Source organism: Eupeodes corollae, chromosome 1 (genome assembly GCF_945859685.1).
Source record: "Eupeodes corollae chromosome 1, idEupCoro1.1, whole genome shotgun sequence".
Taxonomy (NCBI): Eukaryota; Metazoa; Arthropoda; class Insecta; order Diptera; family Syrphidae; genus Eupeodes; species Eupeodes corollae.
In genome coordinates this window covers 244,907,645-244,925,291 of record NC_079147.1, presented here as the reverse complement: position 1 = coordinate 244,925,291, position 17,647 = coordinate 244,907,645, and the positions used below count along the sequence as shown (strand labels likewise).

Sequence of the window (17,647 nt, the reverse complement as noted above, 5' to 3'; positions counted from 1 at the left end):
AGGAAGAAAAATGTGGACTGTTTTTAAAAAATGTCGAAAAGGGGCGTGGAACTTTATGAATTTATTTTGGAAAATGAATTTTTCCTTTTAATATAGAAACTGTTATTAGAACTTCATCATATGTGCAAATTAGGATTGTCATGCCGGAGATGTTGGTTTTTATATCGTTTTTGTATAATTACTTGACAAATCTTCCTTGAGTAATTCTTGTTCTTCCTTGAGTAGTTTTTGTCTTATTTGAATCCGACAAAAACTTTAGGCTCCCTTAACCCTGTTTCTCTACGAGCTGTTGCGCCATTTTTTTCCAATAAATAAGGTCATTTGAAAATAAGATGTTATAGTTGGCATTTACTGATAAATAAAAAAATGCGTACACGCCTTGGTGAACCACTGAAATATAATTGTTTTTAGAAATAACAAAATTGCATTATTCTCGATTTGTGTATGAATCCTAATAAGGTAAAATATACCTCAACTTTAGCAAGTTATCTCTTTTAACATTTCTTTAATAAGATACAAATTGTAGCAAAAGTAACCTACCTATTGATTTCAACATTAGTTGTGAATTACATTTCCCTAGTGATTCATAACTTATACTTTATTAAGTATCAAATGGATGTTTGAAATCACCAAGGGAAATAAAATAAATCAGTATGCTTCAAATATAGAATTTGAAAGAGTTTCATACGAATTTTCAAAGTATAAAAAAGGAGAACTGGAGATATTGATTGCCTTCAAAAGTCATTTAAAATGTGTATACTTTCAATTTTATGAAATTAAGGAGTTATAAGTCTAAGACTTTTTGACATATTTTGTCTTTACAAATAAAGGCAAATGATCATAAGATGACATATTATAAAACTAAAACTAATTTGGTCATACGTCTTTATGTGCAAGTTTACCATTTTTGACTGAATGATACTTTTTTTTAAATAATAACCACAAATAATTTAATATCTGTATTATTAAATTATTTCCCAGGAGACTTCACATCTAAGGATCTCACTGTGAATCTTTTGAAAAATGAAAATTTTTCTGGATCAACATTTTGATAGAAAAAAACTTTTTCAAGTGTTTGATGTTATTAATTTTAAATACCCAAATCATTAAAAAGTTAGTCGATTAGAAAATAAATAGAAAACTTGCCTTCACAATAGATACAAGCAACAAAAAAAACTCTTCAAGAAGCCTTAATTTTATTTTATTATTATTATTGCTAAAGATTGGTCCTCAATATTCACAAACAAAGTTGGTTTATTCATTCTTGAAAACTTTTATTTTGTGTATACCAAAAAAAAAAAACTATAGAATCGTGACTAATGGATAAACTTATTATGGTTCTTTATCTAAAATTCTTCAAAAGGCACTATACAAGAAAATAATTTTTATTTTCATGATTAATCTTTTAAGAGGTAGTAGCTATAGAAGTATACACAACTCTGAGTTTTCATTTAAATATTTCATAAGATGGCTTTATAAGTTTTGCGGTTATTTATAGGTATAAAGAAAGGTATACGTAGGTAGCGTTATTAGTTTTTGAATATTCTTTTTATGAAGGACGAAATATTTCTTCTTGGAAATCCATATTCAAGAGTTTAATAGTTTTTTTTTTTTTAATTGAAAATGTTTGGAAAGAGATTAAAAAGTCAGAAAGGATCATTATTTTTTCTGGAATACGAAGTTTAGTTTTGTTAAGCTTTTCTTTTTGAATTATAAAGAAAATATCATAAGTTAAAACTTTACGGTATAGATTTGTTTAAAGAAAGTCGTTAGGTTCAAGTTGTATTATATTGTCTAAGTAATGCGTCATATGCTAAAAGATGAGAAGTTCTCAGAGTCAGAGTTGACGAGCTTCAACTCGCATGTGAGATCGATCGCGAAGACTCGGTCTCGGACCCTAGTTTGATATTCAAAAAAACGAATTCACTCTCTACAGTTTTGACTCACTGATATGAGAACGATCTCAAAGCTCTTTGTATGCACTTGCACTAGTTAAAACAGTAGTTTCTGTGCGGTCAGTCGAGTCAAGAAGGACAAATTTCTTCTGAAAGCAAAAATGAAAGTGTAATTATAAAGAATATTACTGACCATCTTAGTGAGTTATAGTAAAAGAACTGAAACAAAACACTACGGTGTCATAAACCAAGAAGTTATGACATACCCTCCATCGCCTAGTAATATTGTTGAGGAATTATTGTTCGTATAATTAAATAAGAAACTATTTTTCAAAATACGGGAGTCGTGAACTGATCCTGGCTAGCAAACTTTAATGCTGGTAAATTTTTCATACGCGTTACACGCAGTCTGTACATTTATTGAGTAGTATCCTTTTATGTTGACGTACTCCTCGTGGTGATAAGGTGGTTTCCTTATACGCACATGTGTACAATCCAATCCAGGGCACCAAATGCTCCATAACCTTTGCGCTTCTTCTATTTCTTCAGAAGTGTGTGGGAATATGATCCAATCAGTCACGCGGCTTGCAATTTTTGTTGGAAATTGCTGTACCACCCTAGATATCGTTGATTGATTAACACCAATGTCTTAAAAAACACCGATTTGAAGAAAATCTCGGGTCGAAGCACCACAACGTCAACAATCCTCAACAATTTGTGATATCGATCTCATGCAATCGAGCAAACATCTTTTTGCATATCAAAACTAGAACTTTCTCACATAGAGCTTTCGTCGAGAGATTGGTTTTAACACTTTGAGTTCAAACTCATAGCTTGAGATCGATCTCGGTCTCTGTATTTTTTTTGCATAATATTCTAAGAAAGTTCTCAGAAAAGTGAGTAAAGAGCTTGGACTCATCTTTTCGCACGAGCCAATATTTGAAGACCTAAAATGTCTAATTTTTACATTATTTTGATTTTGAAAATGTTTGTCAATACCTTAATTTATTCTCAAGTTATTCAAGTCGATTATTTTCAATAATTTTAAGTAGTTTTTTTAAGCTTTCATTTTTTGCAAAGAAAAAAATGTTTCTTCTGTGTTCAAAACTTTGCAGGAAAACTTTATTCTTCGTTGGAAACAATTGAAGCGTTCAGATGAAGAAGGGGTTAAGTGACATTAGTGAAGTTTTGAGATATAAGAGTTCAAAGTTTCTTGTTTAGAACTTTTTTTGGGCTTACAACTGAAACTTTCTAATAAGGAAGAAAAATAAAACACATAACAATCTTTTAAAATATAAGGACTTCATTCAATAAAAATAGCTTTAAGATACATTTTTTTGATAACATTGCTCAAAAAGTGCAGTTAACTCCTTCTTGCACACATTTTTTTTTTTAAATTTATTTCAAAGGAATAACAAAGGGGTTAAGTGACATTTTTAGTTCTTTTTGTTTGTTTTTTTTTAACTCCGTCACTCTCAAACAAATTTTTTTTATCATAAATTATTTGCATTAAGGTGGTAAATGTGCATTTAACTCCTTCATGCTAAAAATCATTATCTCTTTTTTATTTCTCTCAGTAGCATGAAGGGGGTATTTAGGTATTTAACTCCATCATGCAAACAAAAATGTTTTCAATTTGGATTTTTCAGTGCGTAAAGGTGTTAAGTGATTTTAACTCCTTCTTCTACTAATATCTTGCACTTTTGTGATGCATTTACCTACTTTACGCCATTTTTTGTAAGGCTATATTGGAAACTAGAGATCGTAGAAAGACGCAAATGACACAGAAATTTAAGTTTTCATTTACCTTCTTCGTTGGTGAAAAAAACCAGAAAAATTCAAAAATGTCACTTACCCCACTTCTCCATTTGAACGCTTCAATTGTATTCGAACTAAATTCACAAAATCGAGTGTAATGAAATCTAAATTGAAAATCGACGATATTTTTGTACAGGATTCTATATTTCGACCGATTCCATAACTTCGGATACTTTTAAAAATCAATTCCAGCGAAATTAAAGCAGCTGATCTAAATTCGAAGTAGTACCCGTGGCATGATGGTTAGTGCGTTGGACTGTCATGCAAGGGGTCTTGGGTTCAATCCCTGCCTGTGCCACCTTAATTTAAAAAATTAATTTTCGCGGGTACTGCCTCTTGCGACGAATTGACAATTCCTTCAAGAGTAATTCTTGTCATGAAAAAGTGCTTTCTCAAATTAGCCGTTCGGATTCGGCCTTAAATTGTAGGTCCCTTCCATTCCTGACAACAGTAGTCGCACACAGGAATGGTTGAGAGTTGTAAGTCACTAGGCCCTGGTTCACAACGGACTGTTGCGCCCCCCATTTGATTTTTTTTGATTTTTGATCTAAATTCGAAGACATCAAATCACAAGTTTTCAAAGATCGGTTGGAAAAACTCTAATGGTGCTTTGTATAAGCTAAAATATAGTCGAATGAAATTATTGTTGTTAATTGAATAATATGGAGGAAACATGAGTCGTTCAAAACGCTTTCTTCACTCCCTCAAATATGAAGTAGAAACTACAATTTCCAATTAAGAAAGTCAAAAATTACACTATATAGTTCAAAATGTATTTGAAATCGATAGTGTTATTGTGTCAAGAGATATTTTAAATCAACCAAATTTATCAATGGATTTTTGGAATCGTCCATATCTCAAGAACCAGCAGAGATATCGACTTTTAATGAATTTTCTTTTACAGATATGTAATAACCCAGAAGGATGCAGAAAGGGCTTAAAAAAAATTGAGTGGGTGGTTTGTGGTGGACCCAAAATATGGCACAAACTAATTACACTAACGACTTCAGTTAAACTTTATATTATATAATGTCAAATGATACTAAACTAGTAACTTAAAAAATTGAGGAAAAATATTTGTCACCTCGAATATTTTACGAATAAAAATGATATTACGTCAGTCTTCGACTAACTTCTCTCTGAGTCGGTTGTAGATTATTTCCCAAAATGTCTAAGATTTGTTCAAATTGCAATCTACCCATTGAACGTTCCCAAAGTTCTGAATCCGTCGAGTGTGGTTTTTACTGCAGTCGTCATTTTCATAAAAATTGTGTTCAATTGTCGGACGATAACTTAAAATCTTTAATTTATCCAAATAATTTATAATTTAATTTATGTGAACATTAACCTTTCCACCTTTTTTCTTAATTTTCATGAGCTCTCCCTAAGTGTAAGTGAGATAAAAAATGATTTAAGTGCTCTCAAATCGGTTCTTACCATAAACTCTCCTAAACGAAAAACTGCAAAAAAAAATCTAAAATCACTGAGAAAGAAACTGAATCCCTTACCCCCTACGTTAGTCACCATCACGATTCAGAAAAGGCAGATCTGCCATCATCCGCCCCCAGCCTACCTATGGTAGTGGAAAATGTTCAAAACTTATCAAAAGTATCATCTGCCCCATCTCATTTTATTTCTGAACCACCAAATCCAACTAATTCTGACTCCGGGGAAATGTGTAATAAACTCATCATTTCTGGAGAGTATAGTTCTTTCAGATCTTTTTGGCATCTCACGGAAGAAATAAGAGGATCCGGACAGGTCGCTAGCATGTCAAATAGGTTCTCATTTTGCCGAATCCTACTTTACACGTATTCTGATATCGATATTTCTTGTAGTCTTTATTTTTGCATTCCTGGGCTTCTTCTGACAGTTCTCCAAGTGGTAGTGTTTGATATTCAATGATATTTGGACTATGAACCAATATTTTGTGTAGAGTAAATGTGAGTAGTTTTTCAGGATACTTTTTTTTTAAAGCTCTGCCGTTTTCTTAGTATACTCCCCGAATTTAACTGCATTCACAACTTTCTGCAATTCAAAACGTTCAATATTACTTTGAGGCTTATTATAACTTCTCGATTGACTCCAGTTATTTGAGCAGTTGCATCTAACAGTTCAAAAAATCTTCTTGCAGTGTTTCCGTCATTAGTGTTTCCAAACCCTTGCTTTGGTTTATCCACATCAAGGCCAAGCTCATTGCGAAAACGCCTTTGGATCTCTTGTTTTCTTCTTTTTTTCCGCCTCCTTGGTCCTAATCGATTTATAAGTACCTTCTCCTTTTTGTCGAAGAGTATAAACCAGCTTCAAAATAAATTCCATGCATCTGATTCTAGCGTGCAGTGGAGAGTTTCCATATTCGGTTGTCCTCAATTGATTCATCCTAATTGAAGTTCTTTTGTGTCCTTTTGCATATCGGACATGACCGCGTAGAAATTGTTTCCATTAATTCGTAAAAAAGAACTCGTGATTCACAGTTGTAGTTGTTTCTTTATCAAGTTTATATTTATATTGTTGGTTGAATATCCGCTATTTGACTTTTAATGTTATTATGGTGTCACTAGTCTAGTTAACAAATTGGAACATAATGAACAAATGCATTATTATTATTATTAATTATTATTATTATTAATTTCATTGGTTGAAAATCTTAGGTAATAAACATAAAACAAAAATGTTTAACCTTTATTAAATAAAATCAAAGAATTTTCCATGGAAAAAGAAGGTAAAAAGTGACTGACTTCATCAATTCAAATCTTCCTAGCTCAGTTCGATGCAAAACGACGCAGTTGATCTTTTGGATTTATGTTAAGAAATATGAATCAATTGAGACCTTAGCACCACTCGTTGAACCTTTTTTTCTATACAATTTGAAGTCGAAAAAGTGTGCAAAAGTAGTGTTTCCAAAATAAACAATTAAAAAATATTTGTTTTGAATTATCGATCATAATAATGGCACATCATATTATGAAAACAAAAACGAAAAGCGTTTGGAAGCCTTTTTTCTAGTTTTTACATTCAAAGTTAAGAAAAAAAAATATCATTATCACACCAATAACCCAATTCGAATAATTTTTTGATTACTCGAGCTACAAGTATTTGTGAATCTCGTTAACTAAAAAGTTTTGCATTATAGACCAACTCAAAAATTGAATATTACAAGCAGTTTTGCATAAACGGGCCACTGTGCGTTGCTGACCACAATTTTTTGATACAAAACAGTAAATATTAAACTTTTCATCAAAAATTCAGCGTTGTCGCAGTTTATTCGGCTTCACACCCAAATTCTTTCACAAAATTTTCCAAATAGTGGAGTAACAGATGCTGTTGACGGCACAGAACGGTCATTATATAATGCAATATTTTCCTCTGTCCAAACTTTACGTAAACGTGTTGGAAGTTTAATGTTTACTAATTTAAATTTGTTGCGAAATTTAGTCTCAATAACCCGAATTGCCTACTCAATATCTCGATTACACTGACCATAAAATGGAATAACTGAGTATTTGATAATTAAATTCAACAGTTTACAAGCTTCTTTCATGGATAAATTATAGACCAAAAATGATTAAATATGCTTGACACTAAACTTCGGTGAGCTGTGAAAACTAGTGTTACCTAACATAAAAAAGCAACAAAATTACCCTTTGCAAGCCCAAAGTTTATTCGTAATATGATTTAAAATCAAATGTTTTCTTGAATTCATAACTTTTTATGAAGTTCTCTTAACATCCTAATTATAGTCATCAATATCAGACATCAGACAGACTATCGCCCATTTCCAGACTTTTTACGGCTTTGAATTTTTGTATTACTAAGCTATACTCTATTCGATATTTATGATTCAATGTTAATCTTATATGTTTTGATTTTTGTTAAGAGATTTAAAAATAAACCTTTATCTTCTAACTCATTTGCAAAAAAAAATACATTAAATCTTCCTTCACCACCCTGTAAAACTTGTTGCTTCACTTTAAGTTAAGATAACTTTAGGCAAGATTTAAAAGTAAAAATTAAGATTTTCTCAATTTTTTTTCGAAACAAGGCCTTTAATTCATCTTATTTTCCTGAACTAATTCCAAAACGCAATAAATTACACAGCTTTTCCATGAATCCCTGAAATGTTTGGTATAGCATTTTCCTTAAAGCATTTGCAGTGGTTTCCTTTAATTAAAAAAATTAAAATAATCCAAACTAAATCCAAAACTAATGTTCAAAATTAAAATAACCAATTTAAAAAAAAACATCCCCATTATGACTAAGTAAAGATACAACTTGCAGACACACACTTTTGTATATTCATTAAGAAAAAAAAGTACACTAATTAAGTCTTATAGTTGACTAAGCTTACATTTTCTTTCTGTGTTTTTTTTTTTTGTCTATAACTTTTTCTGCATAAAGTTTTTAATAATAAAGCTTGTTTTAATTAAGAAGAAGTAGAAGTAGAAAAAACTTCTATATAAAGGTCCCTATGTCAATTTAGTCAATTTCCCAAGCGATTATAATTTTCTCTGTCAAATTTGAATTACAAATTAGAGATACATTACCTACAAACACTATAATACTTTCTTTTGCCTTTCTATAGCTGCCTACATAAGTTTGGCTTAAGGGTAAAAAAGAAACACGCGATAACGACACTAACTCAAAATAATCGCAATAACAACAACAACAACTACTACTCACTTTTTATACGAAAAAAAAAACACTGTTTCCTTTGCATTCATAAATTATTCATTTTTATCTCGTTTGTTTTTTAATGTTTTTTTCCTGAATCTAGAAGTGGTGAATTTTATATAAAAGCCCTGAATAATAAAGATGCATATTCTTTTGGTCATGTTTGTTTCTTTCTTTTGCCATTTTAAAAACTGACTGGGAAGTTACTTTATATGGAAGTTCGAAAACTAATTCAGTACTTAAGAAAAAGTCTGATTTTGCTTATGTCATTTAATTGGCAGAGATAAAACTTTATATGACGCCAAATTTGCTGGAAGTTCATTTGAACTATAATTGGCAATAAAAATACAAATTGAAAACCAGTAAACACTGCAAACTTGATTTTTCAGATATGAACTATATTCCGTTACTTTGTTTTGTTTTGTATTGAAAATAATATTGATGATTAAATCAATTCTAATTTCACCACTAATTTTAATGCTCAAAAATATTACCAAAAAGTTAAACAATTCAAAATGTGTATGGAAGTCATTAACCTAATTTGTTTCTCAATTCTAATTTGTTCAATTACAACATTTGAAATGAAATGTAATTATGAAATGTAATTATTGCAGACGTGAGTCGGCTTCGTACCATTCAAAATTGTTTTTGTTTTTCATTTTGAATTGTTTTATTGACTTTCTTTGAATATATTTATTCGGTTTGATAGATGAAAATTTAAAAAAAAGCTTCAAGAATATATAATTATTGTTTCGAAAGGTTTTAACACTGTTCTATAATCTTACGATATTTGTTTGGAGTGATTTACAATTATAGAAGAATTTTGTATTGAGTTTTTCAATTTTCTCAGAAATTTTTAATACACCACTAATTTCGTGCAATCTTGAAATTGAGAAATGCCAGGACAGGTCTAACATCATTTTCAAAGTTTTGTTTTAAGATATTTGTAATTTATTAAATGCTTAAAGAATAATTGCTAGAAAAATGACTTTGTAGATAGCAATTTTATTATGATTACTTAAAGATGAACGTTGACAAATCAATGGATATAACATTCTTGTTGATAAACTTATTTTATTCACATGGATTCAATAGGTTAATGTGTTGTCTTAATATACACCAAGATACTTGACAGAATCAACCCACGGCATATCTGAATTATTAATTTTCAAGTTAGTTAACGATAAAGCACAAGCTTTTTCTTTTACTCGTAAAAAAGATAGCTTGTGTTTTCTTGCGTTAATGTTTATCTTAAACGATTCAAAGTATTGAAGTATAGTATCAAGTGCGTATTGAAGAGAACTTTCGATATTATACCCTAATTCATTTGAGCTAAGTATAGCAGTGTCATGAGCGAACAAAGCTATTTTGCATTTAAGAAGGTCTGGCAAATCGGAAACATAAACAATGTATAAGAGAGGTCCTAAAACTAATCCCTGCGGAACTCCTGAATATATATTTTTGGAGCTAGAACAAATATTATTTAAGTTTATTTTAAATGTTCTTCCTTGCAAAAAGCTTATTTTCTTCGGCGAAGAAACACATTTCTTACCCGGTGGGTATGCTAATTAACAAAATTGTCGTTTTTGCGGTTCTGAGAACCTTCAAGTAATTAAAGAGAGGCCACTACATTCACAAAAAGTTACTGTTTGTTGCGCTCTTTGGTCCGGAGGTGTGATTGGACCTTAATTCTTCGAAAACAACTATGGAACGACTGACATCGTCAATTCGGAATGTTATAGTCAAATGATCATACACAAAAAAAAACTTTCCAAGGGTACCAGCCACGAACCGAGACTGTAAGGCCGATCAGGGAACAACGTAGTAGAACCGCAGTCTATGTTGAGAATATGGAAAGACCACTTCTCCAAATTATATAACGACGATGACGAACCGAATTTCGCTGTAAGGGAGAACCTAGGCGACAACACAGATCAACAATTCCACTTAACCTACTTCGACGATGTGAAGATAGCTATACCTAAACTGAAGTCAAACAAAGCTGCTGGAGCTGACGGCATCGCTGCTGGAGCTGACCGCATCGCTGCCGAACTATTAAAAGCAGAAGCCAACGACTTGGTAGGGAGCATGCACCAACTAATGTGCAAAATATGGTCGGAAGGAAGCATGCTCGATGAGTTGAATCTCAGCATAGTTTGCCCGATACATATGAAAGGAAACACTCTAAATTGCGCAAACTACCATCAGTGTTCTGAATATTGCATATAAGATCTTTTCAGCCGTATTATGTTAACGTCTGAAGCCGTTTATGCAAAATGACGATGGAGAATTCACGCTGCTCTATCAAGGTCGGAAAAGATCTCACCGACGCATTTGATGTCAAAAAAAGTTTTAGACAAGGCGATGCACTGTCATGCAACTTCTTCAACATCGTTCTGAAAAGAATTCGGCATAACTCAACCGTTAACACTAGATGCACAATCTTCCAAAGGTCCATCCAATTACTTAGATACGCAGATGATATTGACATAATTGGAAGATCAAACCGAGATATTAGTGGAGCGTTTTTGAGCATAGCGACGGATGCGAAGAAGATGGGTTTAGTGGTCTAGGAAGGCAAGACCAAGTATATGCTGTCATCAAAAAAGGACACTGAACGACGACGTCTTGGACAAAACGTCACCATAGACAGCTATAACTTTGAGGTAGTTAAGGACTTTGTCTACCTAGGCACCACTATTAATGCAGACAACGACACCAGCGCTGAAATCAAACGAAGAATAACTCTTGCAAATCTCTTCTTCTTCTTTGGAAAGTCCTCTCTCGAGCATTTAAAATCACCATCTATAAGACACTCATCATCCCGGTTCTTATTTATGGCGCTGAGGCCTGGACCGTGTCAAAGAAAGATGAGAGCGTCTGAGGATGCTTCGAGAGAAAAATTTTTCGGGTGATTTTTGGTCCCGTAGGCATAGGTGTAGAATGGAGGAGAAGATTTAACGACGAGCTGTACGGGCTGTACAGCGACACTAACCTAGTTAACAAAATTAAATTCCAACGGCTTAGGTGGTAGAGCTAATGGACATCAACGCTCCAGCAGGGAATGTCTTCGAATCCAATCCCCATAAGGACGGCGTAGTAGAGGAAGACCGCGACTCAGGTGGCGCACGCAGGTGAGTGAAGACCTCAACCAACTTGGCGTGTGAAACTGGAGACAGCTAGCTAGGAACCGAGCTGGCTGGAGACGCATGTCGGTTGAGGCCCGGTTCAGCCACGGACTGAAGTAAAGTATGTAAGTAAGTATGGTCATATAATAATCGACTTTTTTTGCCTGCTATTTTCATAATGCGACTTGGGGAATATGTGCTTTCAACAAGACGGTGTCACCATACCACATAACTCAAGCGAATATGGCTTTATTGCAAGACATTTCCTGGCCGCGTAATTTCTTGAATTGGCGATATCAACTGGCCACCAAGATCATGCAATTTGACACCGCTGCTCTTTTTTTTGTGGGGCTATGTGAAGAACGTGTTTATGTAAATAAACCTTTAACACCAACATTAGTCAAGCTATGGCTGAGATTCCGCTCAATATGTGTCAAAAAGTAGTCGTAAAACTTATTGGATTGTGAGATATGATACAACCGAAGTTTTCGGGTGTTTTAAAATTGCTATAGTGAAATAACAAAACACCCACTCAGTTTATTTTGAAAGTCCTTACTGCATCTTTCAGTGTTATTATATGTAAATCAAAACAAGTTTTATGTTGATATCTCTACTGGTTCTTGAGATTAGTACGAAGAAAAATGGTATCCCTAACGAACGAACGTACCAACGGACACGCAGACATCTCTCTAAAAATCTTTGAATTAGATTCTATGGACCTTAAAACGTCGATAAATGTCAACATTTTCAAATCAAACTGATTGCATTGACTTCCTGCGGGAAGTTAAAAATTGTTGAAATTCGTATATGGAGCTGAGTTAAAGGTTCTACTTTATAGCGTAAGAAAAATATTTATAAGAATAAAGTAAGTTTTCTTTTATTTATAATCAAATTACTATATTTTTCCACATTGAAGTTATATTTAAATTTCGTTTATATTGATCCTATTTTGTCAACTTTTTACTTTAATGTTTTATTTTTTTTTAATTTATGTATGACAGAAATATGTAGACTTGCTTAATATTTAAACTTTTTAAGAAATCACAACTTTTTTAAAAACTATCTTTAGGTAGGTTATTTATGTTTATAAAAAAATCTATCTATTTAATTTTTGCATACAAATTAAGTTAACATCTAAAAACATTGTTGAAAAACCCGAAATTCCAAAACTTTTTATTTTAATAAAATCCTCTTAAAAAATATTAAAAGCCTTCTTATGAACTTAAAAAAAAACCCAAATATTTTATGAAATAGGTAATCTGCTCTTCTATAAATTTTAACCATAAAAAACAAGAAAAAAAGAATCGCAGAAATACCAACCCAACTCAAGCCAACCCAACCCTACCCGCAAAATAGACCTCAACCAGCCATAGCAAAAAAAAGATACAACAAGAATAAAAAAAAGATACAAAATGTATCTCATTATATTATTTATTCATTCTTAGATCACATCGTATAGATATGAACACAAAACTCAAATTTCCAATTTATATAACTTTATCCTTCAAAGGAATACATAATTTTTCTTCTTAAAACATTCAGTTAGATATATGTATCTTTTTAGGTTTAGGTTGGTAAAGTCGAATCGACTTGACTCGTAAGGTATGCGGTGACGGGAATTGGAATGAGAATGAGAATTTGAACGGGAACGGGATACGGATGTACCAAGTCATGGTGCCTTGGCTTGTCAGTTTCTGATTTGAAAGGCACGCAACAAGAACGAAAAAGTAAAATGAAATACAAAAATACAAAAAAAAAAAGTACGAAAAATACAAAACCCAACTCGAGTAAAGTTTATTCAAGTCTTTTGCACGCTCTCGATAAAATTAAACTTTGCACGTAGTTATTCGTATGTGCAAATCAAATAAAAAATGGTTACAGCAAAAATAAAATAAAATAAAAAAAAAAAATAAATAACAACAAATACATATAAAAATAAAACGGAAGTGGAAGTGAGGTTTTTTACATGTACAGCATATTTTCAAAACAGCTAAAGCAGCAAAAGTAGAAGAAGCAGTAGAAACATGGTGGCTCTAACTCTAATAAAATAGGTCATGGCTGTGTGTTGTGTTCGGGGAGTAAGGGGGGTTGTTTGTTTCCTCCCATCGTCCCCTACATCAAGCCCCCATCTCCAAAAGAACAGACTGAACGGACTTACGGACTTCTATAAAACACACGGACCAACTAAATATGTAGTCTATTCATTCTTTTTGTATGCATGCATTTATTTCTGCATAGTTTTGCATGCATAAATTCTCGAAGTTCTCCTACACCCAGAGTTTGAATATAAATTGCTGTGTGTACCTAGCCCTGCCCTGGCTCGGCCTGGCCTGGACTGGTATGGCATGGCGTTGGCGTTGGCGAATGGTGAATCAATAAAACTGCGATGAGGTATTCAACAAAGTTCATATATTAAAAAAGAAGAAAAAAAGAATGTAATGAAAAATGTGTGTGAAATACCTAGATACGGATATATTCAACGTTTATAATATAATATTCGTATACTTTTTCCATACGTAGGTATATCTCAATTTCGCGCCAAAAAAAATCGATAAAACTTGTTTTTTTTTTGCTTTAAGAGCTTCTCTGACTTTAAGATGACCATAAAGATATGCTTTGACCAAAAAAGGAGACTAAACAGGGCAACACGAAAGGATTTCAAATAAAGAAAAACGTTTTCAAAACAAGACGAGCTTAATAGTCAGGATTGTAAAGTGGTAGAATTTTGATAACATTTTGATTCCATTGAAAGAGTTGAAGAACTATCCTAGTATTTTCAAAAACACGTTCTTTTCTAACATTTTAAATAATCCTTAAGGACATCCAAAATGTTGGCCCAAAAGACTGTTGCTCGGAAAGACCTTTAAGAATACGCGGTTTTTGAATTAAGAAATTCAATGTATAAAAAAGATAATACTGATTCATCAACCGATAGACTTCAAATATTGAACATAATCTTGAATATTGCAGTCTCTTTTGAAGCTACGCACGGGCGTACTCTTATAGGTATATAACTTTAAATTGGATGCATTATTTTAACTGACGTGCAACTTTATATAACCACCCGTCCTTATGCTGGAAAATTCAATCGAATTTCAAGCTGACATCCACCATCTTTTTATCGACTTCAAAGTCACATAATGATAGAATAAGTCGTCAAGAGCTTCTATTGGCTGTGTCCAAACTCGGAATTTCAAGAAAAAAAAACTGATCCAGCTGTGGGGGATGACGTTACAAAATACGCGGACCATGTGATTTCTTCATCATAGTCCTGGAACCGATTGTTATCAAGAATGGTGTTAACCTGGAAGCTATCTTTATCAAAGTTGCTATGCGGACGATATCAACATTATCAGCCGCTCCAATCGAGCTGTTCCAGAAGCATTTACAGATATAGATGAACTGGCGAAACGAAGTGAATGAGGCCAAAGCTAAGTGTATGCTATCAACAAACAAGGCGTATTTGTCTATATCGCCTACGACAAAACGTCACTGTTGGCAGTAATTTCGAGGCAGTCAAGGAGTTCACCTTCCTTGGAACAATTCCACTGAGAACACCTTAATAAAAACCTGACGAAGAATTACCCTAGCGAACTGCTGTAGTCAAACTGTCTTCCGCGTAGATGCAGGGATGCTATATGCTTGTCTGCAATCTGGAAGGAAGAAGTGCTTACTCCACGAGGAGGCCTGGGGAGCAAGTTAGAAATATCAGTGCAACTCGATGATGAAAGATACTGATTCATAATTATTGAAAAAGGCACAGCTTAGAAATGCACTGACAAAATTCTCAACTTGTGAGCAAACCCAAGAAGCTACGGTTTACTTCCTTCCTAAAATTAAATTTTAGGGTCGATGGTAAACACAGGACTGTCGTCCTACCTCTGGTCAACCGCTGTTGACTAACTGATAAAATTTTTACAAACCCAATAAGACTCAGTAAATATACAGGGTCCGGCAAAAAAAACCTCCCGTATTTTTAGACGTTTATATTTAAAGCTATTTATAGATAAAATGGTATTCCGGGTATAGATAGATAAATGTCCACGTGACGTTTTAAGTAATCATAATGGCGTGGCACGGTGATCATCGCGCATTTCGTAGACAAATATATCCGTATTTTTTCGAAAAAAAAATGGGTAAAAAGTTACAGTTAATTTAGATCGCTACTGTCACAAGATTGAGACCTAACTCCAACCAAACTTAAATCAGTTTACAAGGAACCACAAAGAAGTCTGGTTCCAACAAGATGGATCCACAGCACACACTTCAAGGCGTTCACTTTTAAAATATGGGAGATCTTTTTGCCGGACCCTGAACAAATCGAATGACAAGTGTCATCGCTATTTAATATTAGTTTAAAAAAGTCTAAAGTGGAATTAAAAATGTATTATAGGAATGATGTACATTGTAGATATATCTCGGCTGATTGCATCTTACAAGATGTTCCCTAGATTTCACTTCATCGAAGACTAAATTATCATTCCTCTGATTATTTGTTTAAGCTTCCTGGTTAACTCCAGAAACTTGTGAGAGTATCGTGGTGGCCGTGCTGTTCTATATGCATTGGTTATTGATTTTTTTCTTTACTCAAAAAATCAATATATACAAAGCCAATACCAAAAATCAACAGAAAGGCCAATATGTTATGTCTTGGAAGCTTAGAAAGAGGAACTCACTTCAAGCATTTCGCCAAATAAGAGAGAGTAAATCTTTGCGTAAATCCTTTTGGTTAATTTCAAAAACTAAGCGAATATACAATGCGAGGGGCAGCAAGTGTAAAAATTTGCCGTCAAATTAAGGCTCTTAGCTAGGTGTTGATGTTGTAAGCAATTATTCTCTAGCGAACTGCTGCTACTCGGTTTGACTAGAAAAATGGGTTCAATACTCCTTTCTCGAAAGACAAAAAGCACGTTATACAAAACTCTAATTTTACTAGTTTCACTATACGGCACAGAGTGCTGGACGTTACTTAAAAAAGGGGAGTTGATAATACGCACTTTTGGGAGAAAAATCTTGAGGCGGACACTTGGTCCTATATGCGAAGAGGGCAAGTAAAGGTTACTGATACAATGATGGAGAGAGCTTGCAAGGGACCGTAAACGATGGAAGAAAGCAATATCTCAGGTTGAGACCCTTAAAGGATCGAGGGCCGGGTAAGTAAGTAAGTAAGATTTATTTTGTACAATTGTTCAGCTTTTTGGGGACCTCATCCCTTAAAAAAGTAGATATATGAGGATTGGGATGACGATGAAATGTGAACATCGGTAAACTGCATTCAACAATCAAATACCAATAACTAGTAAACTGATGGGTCGATTACATCTTAAGGGACTAATGAAGGAGTCTTTGGACCTAGAAACACCCTCAGTACTATGATCTTCCACCAGAAGTGAAGACCATAGAAAATAGCGAAGAACGTCATTTCGAAAGACCTTATTAAAACTAATATATTTCCATTATATTAGAAAACTAAGCTGCATTAAAAGTACTAAGTTCATCTTCAATCAGGTGATATTGTAAAGCGTAAACTTACTGAATTACCTGGGTAAATACAATAAATATCCCACTTCTTTCGGTACCGGTCTATATTGGAGTCTAGCGCAATAAAGAAGCAGATTGTAAAGCATGAAGAGGAATAACGTTGACATTTAAGAAGCCACAGTCCTTTTAAAAAACTTAAATCGATCGAAGTGCTTGCTGCTATGCTCTATCATCGGTATCAAAACCGGGCACTGTCAAATAGAAAAACATGCCACGCAGCTAGGCGTATAATCAAACGACTTTTGCAGAAGCTGTATGGAGGGGAACAAACAGTTCTTCATTTTCACTGCAAATCAAATCAAATGGGGTGGCGCAACAGTCCGTTGTGAACCAGGGCCTAGTGACTTACAACTCTCAACCATTCCTGTGTGCGAGTACTGTTGTCAGGAATGGAAGGGACCTACAATTTTAGGCCGAATCCGAACGGCTAGTTTGGGAAAACACTTTTTCATGACAAGAATTACTCTTGAAGGATTTGTCAATTCCTCGCAAGAGGCAGTACACTGCAAATGCCCAGATCAAAACTCAAGAACGCAAGTATTTCCTAAGAGAATTCTTCTATAACGAAATAAACGATCTCAATCATATTTAAGC

General features: G+C 33.5%; 1 protein-coding gene across 2 annotated transcripts in view; it reads right to left on the bottom strand.

The window, feature by feature from the left end:
• LOC129953707 (uncharacterized) overlaps positions 1 to 17,647 on the bottom strand; it is a 515,388-nt gene that overhangs the window by 457,035 nt on the left and 40,706 nt on the right. The gene's annotated exons all lie outside the window — the stretch shown is intronic.